We start from the raw sequence: 17057 nt of genomic DNA on the forward strand, positions 1-17057 counted from the left end.
AAGTTACATGGAAGCCTAGCCATAGTGGCTCAGTGGTTGAGCATTGACCTATGAACTAGGAGGTCATGGTTAGATTCCTGGTCAGGGCATATGCCCAGGTTGTGGGCTCAATCCCCCTTAGGGGCATTCAGGAGATAGCCAACCCATGATTCTCTCTCATCACTGGTGTTTCTATCTCTCTCTCCCTCTCTATCTGAAATAAAAAATATATATATTTTAAAAGAAGTTACCATGGGAATCTTAATGTCTATGGGGGCTAAGCCAACATCTGCTGCATGTCTAGATGCCTCTGAAGTCATCTTGAAAACAAAATCCTTGCTCAGAAGAGTAATTTACATTTTGCAGATGCTGTTCATGGGAGGCTGCCAAGCAGATACAAGGTCAGGTAATGACAAAACTGAGGGGTGGAATCTAATTATCAATACATACTAAGCATATTGTATTCATTTTTTCCCCCTCTGAAAAGTGAGAAAAGGAAACGAGTGTTTGTAAACAACTTCTACCTGACTCTCTCCCACCAAGCAGGCTTCTGGTGGATGTAGGTATGCTCATCCCTTAGGAGAGAGAGGAGGGAGGGTGGGTGCCCTGTGGTCTCTGATGTGGGTTGTGAGTCATGGCAAAGTGTGATATGTAGGCATAAACATTTTCTGCACAGAACTCTGTGCAACTGTGGTGGCTTCGTAAGGCAGTTTATCCTTAGCAAATATAGGATTAGCAATTGTTGTCTGGGTTGTCGGTGTTTGGGTTATAGGATTAGCCAAGTGGCTGTGGTTATTGATGGAATTAACTCAAAAACATGGAGGTTGCAATTGGGTGACAGGCTGAATGTTTGTTTGGTAGCATATGATTCTACCATGGAGGGTGTTTATGATGTTAAAGAATAATGTTTTGAAAAGATAAAATCTTCATTTTCATACAAGTAAAAAATGAAGATGGAGCAAATGTTTTATTACACGTATTAATTAATGATGAAACAAAGGCATTACCACTCATTCAAAGGAGATTCCAAAGAACGGATTACTATATACCCCATTAGAAATGCTGAAATGAAATAGCTTGTAGATACAGAAGTGGTCAGTATCCACAGGGCAGTTATGATTGCATGCCACCAGACACCATGGACATTTCTGTGGATGAGAATCATTTATGCTAGTTTCAGTGTTTAGCTCAAAGATAATAAAAGATGGCGATAACCCACATAGACTGTTTTGGTTCCTACTTTAAAATCTTGCACAACTTTTCTTGACAATGCCTCAGCATAATGTGCAAGGTTTATGGGAAATTCTGGCTTGCTGTCAGACTCAGAATAAATGCTAATGCCTTACCCTGGCCACAGAATCCTTATGATGTGCATCCTTCCTATCTCCCTTATCTTATTTCTACTACCTTCACTCTTTTTACTCTTCCCCAGCCCACCACTCACTTCTTTTCTTTTTCTTAAAATTTTCATAAAACTTCCAATGTAGAGCATTTGTGTTCCCAGCATCATCCTATATAATAAAAGCCTAATATGCAAATCGACCAAAAGGTAGAACAGTGGAACAACCAGTAGCTATAATGTACACTGACCACCAGGGGGAAGATACTCAATGCAGGAGCTGCCTCCAGCCAGCAGGGGTCCTCCCAATTGCCCCACTGGTCACCTCTCACAAAGGGAGGTGACCAGTGGTGGGGTGATCAGGGGCTGGGGCTGGCCAGTGAGTGGACTGGTGTGACCCCCAATTACTCCATTCACCCTCTGATCACCCTGCTGGTCACCCCACAGATCAGCCCTGATCACCTGCCAGGCCTAGGGATCCTGCCCGTGCATGAATTTCATGCACCAGGCCTCTAGTTGAGGTATAATTGACAGATAAACTTGTGTAAATATAAGGTACACAACATGATGATTTGACACATGTATGTATTGCTAACTAATTACCACAATAGAAATAGTTAACATCTCCATCACTTCACATAATGATTGTGTGTGTGCTGAGAACAGTTAAGATCTGCTCTCTTAGCAGCTTTCAACATATATTACAGCATTGCTAAATATAATCACCATGCTATACATTATATCCCCAGAACTCAGTCATTTTATGAGTGGAAGTTTGTACTCTTTGACCAACATCTATTCATTTCCTCTACCCCAAGCCCTGACAACCATCATTTTACTCTGTTTCTATAGGTTTGGCTTTTTTAGATTTCTATAAGTGCTATTATACGGTATTAGTCTTTCTCTGTCTAACTATTTAACTTAGCATAATACCCTCAAAGTTCATCCCTATTGTTGCAAATGGCAGGATTTCCCCTTTATCCTCCTTGTGGCTAAATAATATTTCATTATTTACATGTATACATATACATATCCCCACATCTTTATCCATTTATCTGTTGGTGGGCAGTTAGATTGTTTCCATATCTTGGCCACTGTGAATAATGCTGCAATGAATAGGAGAGTGCAGCTATCCCTTCAGAATCCTGATTTATTACATTTTCTTTGGATACATACCCAGATATATGCTGGTTTTCATAGCGGCTGTAAAATTTGACATTCCCACCAACAGTGCCCAAGGGTTCCCTTTTCTCCACATCCTTGTCAACACTTGTTATCCCTTGTCTTTTTGATAATAGCAACTTTAACAGGTTTGAGGTGATATCTCATTGTGGTTTTAATTTGCATTTCCCTGATGAGTAGAAATGTTGAGCATCTTTTCATGTACTTGTTGGCTGTTTGTGCATATTTTTTTTTAAATGGCTTTCCAAGTCCTCTGCCCATTTTAAAATTGCATTGCTTGCTTTCCCCCCCTCCCTATTTAGTTGGATAAGCTCCTTATGTATTTAAGATATTAACCCCTTATCTCATAACAGCTTGCACATATTTTTTTTTCCCATTCCACAGTTGCTTTTTTATTTTGTTGATTTTTTCTTGTGCTGTGTGAAGCATTTTAGTTTGGTGTTGTCCCACTTGTTTATTTTTGTTTTTTGTTTTTTGCTTGTGCTTTTGGTCTCATAATAAAAAAATGTTGCTAATACAAATGTCAAGGAGTTTATTTTTTCCTATGTTTTATTCTAGGAGTTTTATACTTCGGGTCTATGTTTGTTTAATCTTTAGTTCATTTTGAGTATTGTATATTTTTATGAGTGGTGTAAGATATAGGTCCAATTTCATTTTTCTACATGTAATTATACAGTTTTCCCAACACCATCATTTATTAAAGAGATACCCTTGCCCTATTGAATGTTCTTGGCTCCTTTGTCAAATATTGGTTGATTGCATATGTGTGAGTTTATTTATGAGCTTGAGCTCTTGATTCAATTCTATTGGCTTGTGTGTCAATTTTTATGTCACCACCATACTGTATTGATTAGTATAGCTTTGTAATATAGTCTGAAATCAGAATTTGTGATGCCCCAGCTTTGTTCTTTTTTCTTAGGATAGCTTTTAGTATTTGGGTTTTTTTGTGGTTCCATAAGAATTTTAGGATTTTTTTTTCTATTTCTGTTTAAATGCTTTTGGAATATTGATAAGAATTTCAATGAATCTATAGGTGGCTTTAAACAATATTAATTCTTCTAATCTATGAACACAGGATATTTTTCCATTTGTGACTTCTTCAATTTTTTAATTAAACTCATAACTTTTATTGTATAGATCTTTTACTTCCTTGGTTACATTTATTCTTATTGGAATAAATATTTTATTATTTATGGTATTGGAAATAGAATTTTTAAAAATATTTTTTAGACATTTTGCTGTTTGTATAGAAACATCTGATTTCTATATCTTGATTTTGTGACTTGCAACTTTACTAAATTTGTCAATTAACTTTTATCAGTTTTTGGTGGAAAGTTTCAAATATTCTGTATATAAGATGATGTAATCTGCAAACAGACAATTTTATTTACTTATTTACAAATTGGATGCCTTTTTTTTTTTTCTTTTCTTTTTTTTGCCTAATTGTGTCAGGCATTATACAGGGACACAGTTGTGAACAAATACATCTTTTTCAGAATTATAGATTTTGAGTATTAGGATACATTGTTTTGGACAATAATAATTATCAGAGGGTTCCTAAAAGGGGTTACACTTTGTTGAAAACTCAAAGGGAATATAGGACGGAAATAGCAATTTAATATTGGGGGAAAATATATCCAGGCCAGGCCTAAACAAAGGATTTGAAAAGAGAGCATAAAAGAGAGAATTTGAAAGCAGAAGTTTATTGCATTAAAGCAAACCTTGGCTCTAAAAGCTGAAATTAAATATAATGTTTTAAAAAAATGTTTTGGGAATAGTAAAATTTTAAAATATCTGAATTATATAATTTTCCCTGTTTGTAGACTCTTGATTTTGTAATATATTAAATGCGATGGGATGCAAATGCACATAACTTATATAAAGTTGATTTTATAGAGACAAATTTTATTAGATCTTTCTGAGAATGACAGCTGAATTCCTTCTTTTGATTTTTTATCTTAGTATCTGTTTATACAGACATAAATAAAGAATTTGTCAAAAGGAACATATTAACCCAATTAATTTCTAGTTCTGCAGCACATTTTTCCCCCAAGAGAAAATGCATATATCCATTCAAACACAGATCCACACTGACAAATTAGCTTTGATCCTTTGTTCACAGCTAACATTAAGAAAATGTAATCAGGTATGAACCATGCTTGTTCTTTCAATAGAGTGTAGTTTTAATGTCTTACAATTTGAAGACTTAAAAAAGGAATCACACCAAAGAAAATTATTCTTTTCAGAATCCAGTAATAGAACTGCCATGAAGGTCAAAGTTATCTAAGAAAGAGAGAGCTAATTCATGTGTATAAATGAAATGTGGGGTATGGGTTAACATTTAGTCTTAGTAAAGCATTGACTCTTGGCTTCTAGGTTTTTATAGATTATTAAATAAATCAGCCCAGATAATGATTTATTTTATTCAAACTATGCTTGGGAAGCAACACAGCAGCAAAGCCAAGCTCACCTTTTAACTGTCAGTCAAGCCTATAGCTTTTAGTTTGGCTGTTTTGAAATGCTGAAAAAAATATTCATAAAAATTGGGATTGTAGCTACTTTGTAGTTAACAACAAGAAATTGGCTCCTGTCAAATAGGGAGTGATGTCATGTGCCTCTTTTCTAAGATGCTTACTGGGTATTGGTTATCTACTGCTAACCTAAAAATTTCTTCAAAACAGTAGCTGAAAACAGCAACTAACATTTCTTATCTCACATGGTTTTTCAACTTAGGAATTCAGGAGCAGCTGAGCTGCGGGAGCTGGCTCAGGGTCTTTGTTGAAGTTGCACTCAAGATGTCAGCTAGGGCTGTATCATCAGAAGGATTGAATGGGGCTGAGAGATCCACTTCCTAGAAGGCTCATTCACATATTTCTGGTTGTTGGTAGGAGGCCCCAGTTCCTCAAAAAGAGGAACTCGCTACAGGCTACTTACCTTTTCTTGTGATATTACATCTGGCTTCCCCAGAGCACATGATCCAAGAAAGTAAAATAGTAGTCATGACATTTTTCATGACCTAGCTTGGGACATCACTGTCTTTTTATTTATTTATTTGTGAACACAACATTTTTATTTTTATTAAACTATAATCAAACAAAAGAATTAACACAACATTTAGAAACTCCGGACTGTCTTTTATTACACCAATGAAGAGTGATAAATTTAGCAGGCACAGACTTGTGGATTTCAGAGAACCTCTCACCCAGTCCTGCAGCTCAACAGCAAAGGGACTCTCCAGACTGCTTTTTCCAGTACTGCTCTTCAAAGGATATGACGTTAAATTCTGGGTTGTTATTCTTATTTTAATAATCTGATGACCACATCATAGTACCAAAATAAACCCCCAAAATGGAGTTTAAATTTGATCAACACAAATCCAGAGTATGTGACCCTGTACAATTATATAGGACAGGCAGAAGGAAAAGTCAGCCTACACCCCTACACCTCTATCTGCTCAGGTCTTGCGTGGGAGAGTGGGAACAGGGAAGAGAGAACTCAACATGCATCACTGACCTTGAGAACAATGCTTGGGCCCCCGGGGCCATGTGGCTTTTTCCTACTTCCCAGACAGCTGCTCATAGAGTCATTCCATTCCACCTGGTAACATGTGCCAGCCACTGGAGACCCGAGGTCATATGTTTTTGTGAAAAGATGCCACCTTGAATTTGCCAGTTGGTCTCCAGATGTATTGCTGAGAATGGGCTTGTCATATTTGGTGGCTTGGCCTGCCCATAAACCAGCCATTACTCACTCAATTCAAGGTGTACCTTGTATTGAGTGAGCAGTGGAAAGGGAGATGGAAAGGGAGCTGGGGTGAGATCACGAAGGCCTTTTGTGTCTCAATCAGAGAGGACAATGCTACTGCTGATGTCATTGCCCTTCATGTTGACCACCAGGAAATGGTGCCATTCCCTAAATTTGGGGTCTTTTCTCTTGGAGCACCTGGGTCTGTCAAGACCAGGGAGTAGAGTTTACTTGAATCAAGGTCATCCCATGAAATACCATTGGGCCAGTTCTTAATCTGGGTGGATGTCAGCACTTTGCCCAGCTCGGTTTTTTTTTTTTTTTTTTTTTTAAATAAATCTTTATTTTTCAGATTATTACAAATGTGATCCTCTTCCCCCCCCCTCAATTGCTCCCCTTCACCAGGTTCCCACCCCACCCTCTGTCCTTTCCCCATCCCCCATTGTCCTCATCCATAGATGCACAGTTTTTGTTCAGTCTCTTCCCGCACCCCCAGTCCCCTTTTCCGAGAATCATCAGTCCACTCCCCTTCCATACCTCTGATTCTATTATATTCACCAGTTAATATTGTTCATCAGATTTTTTAATTCCCTTGGTTTTTAGATTCACTTGTTGATAGCTACGTATTTGTTGATCATAATTTTTATCTTTATCTTCTTCCTCTTCCTAAATAACCCCCTTCAGCAATTCATATAATTCTGGTTTGGTGGTGATGAACTCTTTTAGCTTTTTTTTAATTTGTGAAGCTCTTTATCTGTCCTTTGATTCTGAGTGATAGCTTTGCTGGGTAGATTATTTTTGGCTGTAGGTTCTTGCTATTCATCACCTTGAATATTTCTTGCCATTCCCGTCTGGCCTGCATGGTTTCTGTTGAGAAATCAGCTGACAATCTTATGGATGCTTCTTTATAGGTCACTACCTGCTTTTCTCTTGCTGCTTTTAATATTCTCTCTTTGTCTTTTGCTCTTGGAATTTTAATTATGATATGTCTTGGTGTGGTCCTCCTTGGATTCCTTTTGTTTGGGGTTCTGCGGACTTCCTGGACTTGTAAGTTTATTTCTTTCCCCAGGTGGGGGGAGTTTTCTGTCACTATTTCTTCTAGTATTCTTTCGGTATCTTGCTCTCTCTCTTCTGGAATCCCCATAATTCTGATGTTGGTTCGCTTGAAATTGTCCCAGAGGTTTCTTACACTATCTTCAACTTTCTGGATTCTCTTATCTTCTCCCTTCTGCAGAGGAGTGTCCTCTGGCTCTTTTTGTTCTAAATCTTTGTCTTGATTCTTACAATCTTCTAGTCTGTTTTTAGGACTTTGTATAATATTTTTTATTTCAGACAATGTTTTCTTCATTTCTTGTTGATCCCTTATTATTTCTAGTTGCTCCCTTTTCATATCCTCATAGGTCTCATTTATTTTATCGGCCTTTTTTAGGATATTATTGAATAACCTTATAACTGTAGTTTTGGACTCAATGTCCAATCTTTTCTTTTCCTCCATCTCCTTCCTTTGTGTCCTTCTTCTTGTCTGCATTTTAGTTGTTTCCCTGATTTGATGGAATAGCTTTGTGTGCTAGGTGTTCTGGTAGAGCCCAGTAGCACAGCCTTCCCAGTTATCTGCGGTGGACAGTCTTGGTGTAGCCCTTTGTGGGCTGTGTGTGCAGTCTTGTTGTTAAGCCTTGCTTATTGTTGGTATCACTGGGAAGCGTTGATCTCCAAGCCAATTGGCTGTGAGGATCAGCAGTGTCTCAGCTAGGAGGGTTTCTGTACTCTGCTTGAATAGGGCGGGGTCTCGGGGTGGCGCAGACAATCTTTGGTTCCCTGTCAGTCTCGCCTTAGAAAAGTCCTGTTCATGGAGAGTTTCATAAGATTGGTTGCAGGCGCACGCACCTCTTTGGTAAAGGCGCAGACAAGCTTTGGATTCCTGCAAGTCCCTCCTTAGAGAAAGCCAGCCTCTGGGAGAGCTTCTGTGCTCAGCCACAGGTAGGGCGGAGTCTCGGGTTGGTGCAGACAAACTTTGTTTTCCCTTCAGCTGCTCCCCAAGTCCCACAGTAATGGCCTCTGGCTTCACACACCTCCAAGAGATCTCTGCCCACTGCCTGACAGTCTGGCCTCTCTCTGTCTGGGGCCATTTATCAGAGCAATAGGGTGATTCTGTTTTCCTCTCAGACAAGAAAGCCAGCCGCGTTAGCTGTTCGCCCTCTCCTCGCCAGGAGTAAGCCAGTAGTGAGCTCAGCCCGGCCCGCCCTCTCTGCGTGCAGGGAGTAAGCCAGCAGCAATCTTGGTCCGGCCCTTCTTCTCTGCGCCGGGAGTAAGCCAGCGCCTTTTCACGCACACAGTTCTCTGTACCTTCACAGTTCCTGAGGTTCAGCGTGCCTTCTTTCTCCTTCCCAGATGGCAGAGCCTCCTCTCAGCTAGCCGTCTGGCGCTTCAGGGCAATGCCTCCCCTGTTTTTCAGTTCTAAATTCAAATTTGTTGTGGTAGGCTGCATTCGGGTGTCTACCCTATGCCGCCATCTTGGTTTCTTCTTGCCCAGCTCGTTGACTTCTGTCCTGGAGAATTTGACCAAGGGCCACGACCAGTGGTTGAGGTCCACCAGCATTGCAAAGCCAAACAGGAGGACAACCAGAGAGATGTGGGAACCAATGGCAAGTCAACAGCCCCAACTGGATGTCCATTACTGTCTTCTCTGAAGATCCTATGTAGCCCTATTTAAGGTCAGAGGGTGTGACATACTAGAAGGTGGGGACTACTAAGGACCTTATTGGAGGCTAGCCACCACAAGTTTCCTGGGAAGTAGAGGATAAGGCATATCACAATTTTGAGAAATTTTACATTGGTCATAAAAAACAAACAAACAAATAAATGCAACCCAGAAGAAATATAGCGTTGAGGTACTTAAGAGTAAACTGGTTATTACTACCAGCTAAGTTTTTAATTGACCTGAGATGCACCAACCTTAGACCTAATAGAAACAGTTATCTGTTCTAAATAATGTGCTGGCTCAGAAAAGCAAGTATCTATTCGGGCAGGGAAAGTAAAACAGAAAACAGTACCTCAGTCTTCTCCGGAATGCATTTGACAAATGTGTACTCTCCCTATTCTCAGCTGGTAAGCATCTAATAAACTATTCCATTTTCTAGAAAGATGGTAGATTACTGTTGGAGACCAATTCTCAACACTGCTATACATGACTGGACTGTCGCAAAATGTTCCTACATTTAATGTTTTAATGTTTGAAAATATATTTTCTGAAGCATTTACTATGCAATTTGTTGAATTACCTGCAGATAATTTGTGCAATCTGTACGTGGAACCAATAGGTGTGGATATTCGCAAAAGGTGCAGTTATTTATAGATCATTACTTTTTCCATTTACCTTAGATTAATTAAACCTAGAATTGTAAGACTGTCTCAAATTATGTGATCTTGGACAAATCATTTAAACCTTTCCAGGTCTATTTTCCCATAGGTGATGTTCACTCACTCACCAGGCATTTCACAATCATTTATCTGTAACTATGTGCCTCCTATGCTTCTGGAACGCAGGGACACAGGGAGGATTATGAGAGACATGGCTTTATGTGCTGGGGGGAGGCATATGTGATAAAGACAGACACACTACCAAGCAGATGTGAGAACGCTCTGAGCTGACAGATCGGCAGGGTCACAGGAGTTCCATTTAGATCAGAAGTTAGGGAGGGCCACCCTGTTGCAAGCAGAGATCTGAGGGAAGGCAGGTGTGCCTTGAATTGAGTGAGCAATGGGAGGGGAGATGGAAAGGGAGCTGGGGTGAGATCATGAAGGCCTTTTGTATCTCACCATAAGGCTTTTGTGTTTGATTATGAGTGATGTGAGAAGCCACTGGCGGATTTTGAGCAGAGAAGTGACTTAATCTGACATAGGACTTAGAAGAATCCCTGAGGATGCTGGGTGAAAAATGGGTAGTAGGGACTCAAGCAGGGATGGATTCAGCCCACCAGTATATGGATCAATAGTCTTGCGTTCATTAGCCCAGGAGAAGGATGATGGTGGGTGGCTGGTGGGGAGGAAGGTTTCCAACTGGAAACCTTTGAAGATGCGCCTGCTTGTCTTCCAGACCCACCCAGACCATGGAGCAAGGTCAGGTGTGTAAGCTCAACCCGTGCAATGTGCTGCCAAGCAGAGCCATCTCCTGTCTTACTTACTTGACTGCTACCTCAACCCACACCATGCTCATTTACTCTTTACAGAACTAGTGTATGAACTATTAATATGTATTCAATTGAATTTTAACCTGCGTGTGCACACCTGGTTGACAAGCAAACACTATAATTCTCACCTCTTTCTTATTTGCCCAGGGACCTTCTGGTTACCTTACAGGTGAAAGTACCCAGACAGCGGCATCAGGCCCTCTTGTTCTTAGAGCAAGAACAAGATGAGGAAGAGTGCTGCATCTTACAGGTGATTTAAGGGACAACTTAGGGCTATTTTCTGTGCTTTAGATCAGCACTTTCAAAATAACTATAATGCAAGACCTCTTCAATGTTATTAAACATATTAAGAAATTAAAGAGTCTAATCTTTCATCACCCTATATTTGACCCCCTTTTTTCTTTACCACCCCTCCAACCCATTCTCCTCTGTTAACCACTACGCTACTGTCTGTGTCCATGAATTTTGGCTTACTTGATTTTCTTGTTTGCTCATTTGTTGCTTTTAGTTTTATATCCCACATATGAGTGAAATCATAAGGTTCTTATTTTTTTTTTCATCTTATTAACTAATGCCACATTAATACGTCTAATTAAAAAGTAGTCTTTTTTTTTACTAAAAAACAAAACAAAAATAAAATAGTAAAAAGAAACAAATGATGATAATTTTAATGATCTATTTTGTTTAACCCAATATATTCAGATTACAATTTCAATATGTAACCAGTATAAATATTATTAATGTGGTAGTGTACATTCCTTTTATGCATATGAAGCATGTATGGTTTAGCTTGTATGTATTTTACAGTAACAGCACTTGCTTCTCAGGTTAGACTAGGCACATCATGGATCTCAGGTTAGACTAGGTACATGGTGGACCCCAAGTTAGACCAGGCACACATTGGACAGTGCATTGGAAGACTTTAGCTGTAACCTTAGTTTATGAGAAAGGAAGGTTTTAGGCAAAGGTTCTCCACATTCATGTGAGGCTCATCTGGGAATTATTTTTAATCCTCACCTGAGGATATGTTTTTGTTGTTTATTAATGAGAGAGAGAGAGAGAGAGAGAGAGAGAGAGAGAGAGAGAGAGAGAGAGAGAGAATTATCAGGTGTCTCCTGTACTCACCCTGATTGGAAATCAAACCCACAACCTGGCCATGTGCCTGGACCAGGAATCGAACCCATAACCCTTTGGTGTATGGGATGATGCTCCAAACAACTGAGCCACACTGGCCAGGTCTCTGGGAAATGTTTTATATAAAGTGTGGGCCTTGCTCCTGATCTTTGGGTGCTAGTGAGGGCCAGCCAGCAATGCTTTGATTTCTACTGGAGTTTGATGCAGGCAGACAGTGCTGAGAAACCTTCCAAAAGAATGAGGTCACTTAAAGGAAAAGGCCCAAGTAGGGGCTCCACAAGCAGTCTGTGTGCATGGCTCCTTTTAAGAGAATCTTTGTCAAGATCCTCAACTTTCATCTGTTCTTTCAGCAGCTGACCATGTGCCTTGCTTAGAGATCATGCTTCTCTTTTATAAATTGCTCTCTTCCCAGTTACCAGAGAAAGGCCTACCTCATCTAGCATTGTACTCTTGTGTATTGCCCGGAAGAATAACATTTCCAGATTTTTTTTTTAAAAAAAAGCAAACAAAAAGGAACAAAGAAGAAATTGAAGAGAAGCAGCCTGAGTCACAGCAAACCATCCTCGTCCTGCGCTCAGCCACCCAACTCATTAAGAGATGCCTGGTAATGAATTTCCTGCTAACCTTTGCCAGACATGCATGTTGTTTTGCTCAGTCATGCGCTGACAGTAAGTGCAATTACAAATCAATAGAGTGCAACATTTTATTTTATTTTTTATTTTTTTAATATATTTTATTGATTTTTTTACAGAGAGGAAGAGAGAGGGATAGAGAGTTAGAAACATCGATGAGAGAGAAACATTGATCAGTTGCCTCTTGCATACCCCCACTGGGGATGTGTGTGCAACCAAGGTACATGCCGTTGACCGGAATCGAACCTGGGACCTTTCAGTCAGCTCTATCCACTGAGCCAAACCGGTTTTGGTGCGAGTGCAACATTTTAATGCTGAGGGCTTATGGTCATAGGAAATCTAAACAAAAGTTTAATATTTTAGTTTCCCTACAAATTTTTGTTGCAAAGAAGGAGGTTAATCAATAGGACACTTTAAAGCAGCTGTCACCAACTTCATGGACCAACCGTGTTCTGCGGACTATTGGTTAGTGACCAATGTTTTAAAGCACAAAAATGTCTTCTTTTGAAGTAAGATTCTGTGGTAGATGTAGAATTGCCGAACAATATCAGGGGAAGAGCCAAACTGTGGGAAATATCTGACTGCTGAGAGCATTCTTATTCTTGAGTGGTCTTTGAAATGGGTGATGGTGGATGTCAAATTGGGATGATAGTTATATTCCTTCCAACAAATATAAAGGATTGCTGTAATTTTCTAAAAAAGTCAATATGGTACTTTCAATATTACAGAAATGACATTCTTTTTAACTTATGATGAAAAGATATAGTTGTCAACTTAATGTGTCAAGGTATATAGAGATTTAAAAAAAATTTTTTTTTAGAGGATTAGGGAACAAAAAGCAATTGCAGACCATGATTTAGTATACCTGCCAACCAGGATTTGAGTCGAGTTCTTTCCTTTTCTACTTAAATGCCAACTTTGCCAAGTTGTTTATCTATAAATGATTTCTTTAAACCTCAGTTTTTTTATCTGTAAAAAGGGAATAACAATACCCACCATTGCCATGGTGTTATCCACATCTAGAAGAGTTCAGGAATCTGGAGAAGGAGCTGCGAGTAAATTAATAAAAAGACTAGACATGAAATATAAACTTGGAAAGCATTTTTCAGGGGAGCTTAGCTTTAGTAACTAAGTTCCCTGAGTTTCTGGATCCCTAGTTTTATTAACACATTTTTCCCTATAGCAAAGCAGATACACATATCAAAGGTAAGGTTTGGTAAACAGTGAGATTATCAGGTTGGGGAACTTCCCTCAGCTGTCTGGCAGCAGACAATAATATTTGCAGATCTTTAGGTTTGAGGAAATGCTTTCAGCTATTCCAGCAATGGTAATATGGTTCAGCCCTGCTGAAGCTCCAAGGTTCATCAACCTTCTGATGAACTTCTTGCATTTATGACCTGCTGGAATTAGCCTCCAGCACACCGTCATTAAGGTGAGGTGGGGATGGAATGTGATACAGTAAATTGATATATAGTATAATTAAGTACTGAAAGTTGGTATCTCTCATCATTGATTGGCAGAATAAGTGGAAGAAGTGATGTAAAATCCATGAGAAACTCATGCAAGCTTCCCAGGAGGAGTCCCTGCCCACTCCAGCTTTAGGCACGCTGGTGCATAATAAGTGTCCAAAAGAACAAGTTGGATTGATGAGGATGAGAAATAACTTGTCATACTATTAATTCAACTGGAGAGCAGTCTACCATTGACTGTCCCTGTCTCTTCTCCACACTCATAATCTCCTATGTGGTTTGCAAATCTGAATAATTCTGATTGCACACACACACACACACACACACACAAACACACAAAATGCAACTGTCAGATCAGAGTTTCTTTTTATTTAAATTAAGTTTATTGAGATAACATTGGTTATTAGCAGGATACAAATTTCAGGTGTACAACTTTATCATATGAACTCTTTACTCTATTTTGTGGTCACCACCCAGTCTAGTCTCCTTCTGTCCCCATAGATTTGACCCCTTTTACCCTCTATATCCTCTCCCCACCTCCCTTCCTCTCTGGTAACCACCATTCTGTTGTCTGTATGTATCTATGAGTTTGTGGCTTTTGCTTGTTGCTTTCTGTTTTATATCCCACATGTGAGTGAAATCATATGGCTCTTGTCATTTTTCATCTGACTTACTGCACTTAGCATGATACCCTTGGCATCCATCCATGCTGTCGAAAATGGCAGTATTTCATTTTTTAATGGCCGAGTAGTATTTCATTGTCTGTATGTACCACATCTTTATTCAGTCATGTGTTGAAGGCAATTAGTCGCCGAAACCGGTTTGGCTCAGTAGATAGAGTGTCAGCATGCGGACTGAAGGGTCCCAGGTTCGTACCTTGGTTTCTGGCACTTCCCCAGAAGGAAGTGTGCAAGAGGCAGCTGATCAATGACTCTCTCTCATTGATGTTTCTAACTCTCTATCCCTCTTCCTTCCTCTCTGTCTAAAAATAAAAATAATATATATAGACACTTAGTTGAAGAACATTGTTTCCATATTGTAAATATGCTGCAATGAGCAGTCGGGTGCACACACCTTTATGAATAGATACAGAAGATGTTGCTCCTGTTGGTCCTGAGGAGAGAGTCATGTAGCCTCCAGGTGTCTGCTTCTGGCTGAGTTGTGGGTCTCTTCCCATTGATTGAATTTTATCTTGACTATGGGTCACTTCTCACTTCTTTGCATGTCTTATAATTTGTAAAATTATGTTTAGGTTATTGGACCTGGAGGAAGAGTGGAGGGTAAAGGGAGCGCCCTCTCCTCTTTCAGCCACATAATGTGAGGTGCTTATCCATTTGAGCTGATCAGGGGTTGGGAAGGTTTCTGGCTTTAAGCATCGAGCAGCTCCTGAGATTTCCAATACCTGAAATCAAAGTACATTTTTTAAAATTGTGGTAAAATATACATATCATACAATTTATCATCTTAACCCTTTTAAAAAAAAAATCCTCACTAGAGGATATTTTTTCCATTGATTTTTGGAGAGTGAAAGGTAGGGAGGAAACTGAGAGGGAGAGAGAAAGAGAGAGAAGAGAGAGAGAGAGAGAGAGAGAGAGAGAGAGAGAGAGAGAGAGAGAGAGAGAGAGAGAGATGGAGAGATATGAGAGAAACATCGATTGGTTGCCTCCTGCATGCACTCCGACCAGGGCCAGGGATTGAACCTACACCAGAGGTATGTGTTCTTGATGAGGAATCAAACCCCTGGCCCTTCATTCTGAAGGCCAATGCTGTAACCACTGAGCTAACCTGGCCAGAGCCATGGTAACCATTTTTAAGTGTGCAGGTCAGTAGTATTAAAAACATTCACCTTGTTGTGCAGTGTATCTCCACAACTCTTCCTCTTGCAAAACTGAAGCTCTGTCCCCATTAAGCAATGACTCCCCAGGCCCTGGTAACCATCACGGTACCTTCTGCCTCTATGGATGTGACTGCTCTAGGTTAAATGCAATCATGCAGTATTTGTCTTCTTGTGATTGGATTATTTCACTGAGCATAGCATTCTCCAGTTTACTCACATTGTTAAAAATTGGCAAGATTTCCTTCTTTTTAAGGATGAATAATATTCCATTGTATATATTACACCAAATTTTATCAATTAGTAAGTTGATGGATGCTTACATTAATTCATCTGTAGGCTGTTATGAATTATGTTTCTATGGGGATGTGCAAATATCTTTCCAAGTCCCTGCTTTCAGTTCTTTTGGAGATATATCCAGAAGAGGAATTGCTGGATTACATAGTCATTTCATTGTGAATAGTTTGCGAAAACACCATACTGCTTTCCACTGTGGCTGTACCATTTTACATTTCCACCAACAGTGCATAAGAGTTCCAATTTCAAACTGACATTTGTCATTTTCTGGTGTTTTGTTTGTTTGTTTGTTTGTTTTTATATTAACCATCCAATCAGGTGTGAAGTGTCTCCTTTGCTTTTGAGCCTAATACTCAACTTCCTGGTTGCTGATATATTTGATCTCATCAGAAGTTGAGTAAGACTCAGTTTACATCAGGGTTCAAACATTTCAACTGATGTTAGGCACCTCTCTCCAGGAGAGCACAGACCAAACAGTGCAGGAATTCTACACCTCGATCCTGGCAGATGTCAAAACCACTAGACATTTTGATGAGACTGTACATGGTAGGACAGTGGACCCATGAGTCTGCTACACTGTGAGGTTGTGAGAGTTTGCAATCCGTGAGACCACAAGGCTGCAAGCTCATGACACTAGAGATATTCCTATTTTGAGGTGTAAGAGACCCCAGGGCAAAAGCATGAAGTTTATTTTGAGTCCAGCCCCCTCTTGACGTCTGTTTACTCTGCAAAATTCCCAAGAGAATTACTTGGATAAAAGAATCATTTGCATTTGTGCTTCCTGAAGATTCAAATCTAAAGCCCCTGCTCTCAAGTTCATCGAAAGTTTTGCTGCCTTTTGTCTGTTCAAGCAACACATGCCCACCTCTGGCATGATCACTCTTCTCCCTGGCCTGCACACGCCCTCGGCACCTGGCCCGGTGTAGAAACATGCTTGTCCTCTCACAAGGAGCTAATCCTCGGGATCTTTTCCTTCTGGTTTTCTTGGTAACCACATCTCTTTGATGTCGTTCATAAAAGCCCAAGTTTTTTCCTTTGTGTATTCATTGGCTGCTTTTTGATTGACATAGAAGTCTTCCTGTCTTTCTCAGTTTGATTGTTTGAAAATAACAGAAATCCTTGCAAATTTGCTTGGGGAGAGGGTAGGGGTGAATTTGTTATAAGTACAGCCAGTTGTCTCAGACTTCAAGGTAAAAGGTAAAGCCATGTCTCCTGAGCGGCACGACTCAGAAAATTATCAGGAAGCAAAGAGGAGGCTTG

General features: G+C 39.8%; 1 pseudogene; it reads right to left on the minus strand.

Moving 5' to 3' along the window:
* Positions 1-6056: 6056 nt before the first annotated feature.
* On the minus strand, positions 6057-16342 carry LOC118708453 (annotated as a pseudogene).
* Positions 16343-17057: the final 715 nt, after the last annotated feature.

This window comes from Pipistrellus kuhlii, unplaced genomic scaffold (genome assembly GCF_014108245.1).
Source record: "Pipistrellus kuhlii isolate mPipKuh1 unplaced genomic scaffold, mPipKuh1.p scaffold_m20_p_6, whole genome shotgun sequence".
Taxonomy (NCBI): domain Eukaryota; kingdom Metazoa; phylum Chordata; class Mammalia; order Chiroptera; family Vespertilionidae; genus Pipistrellus; species Pipistrellus kuhlii.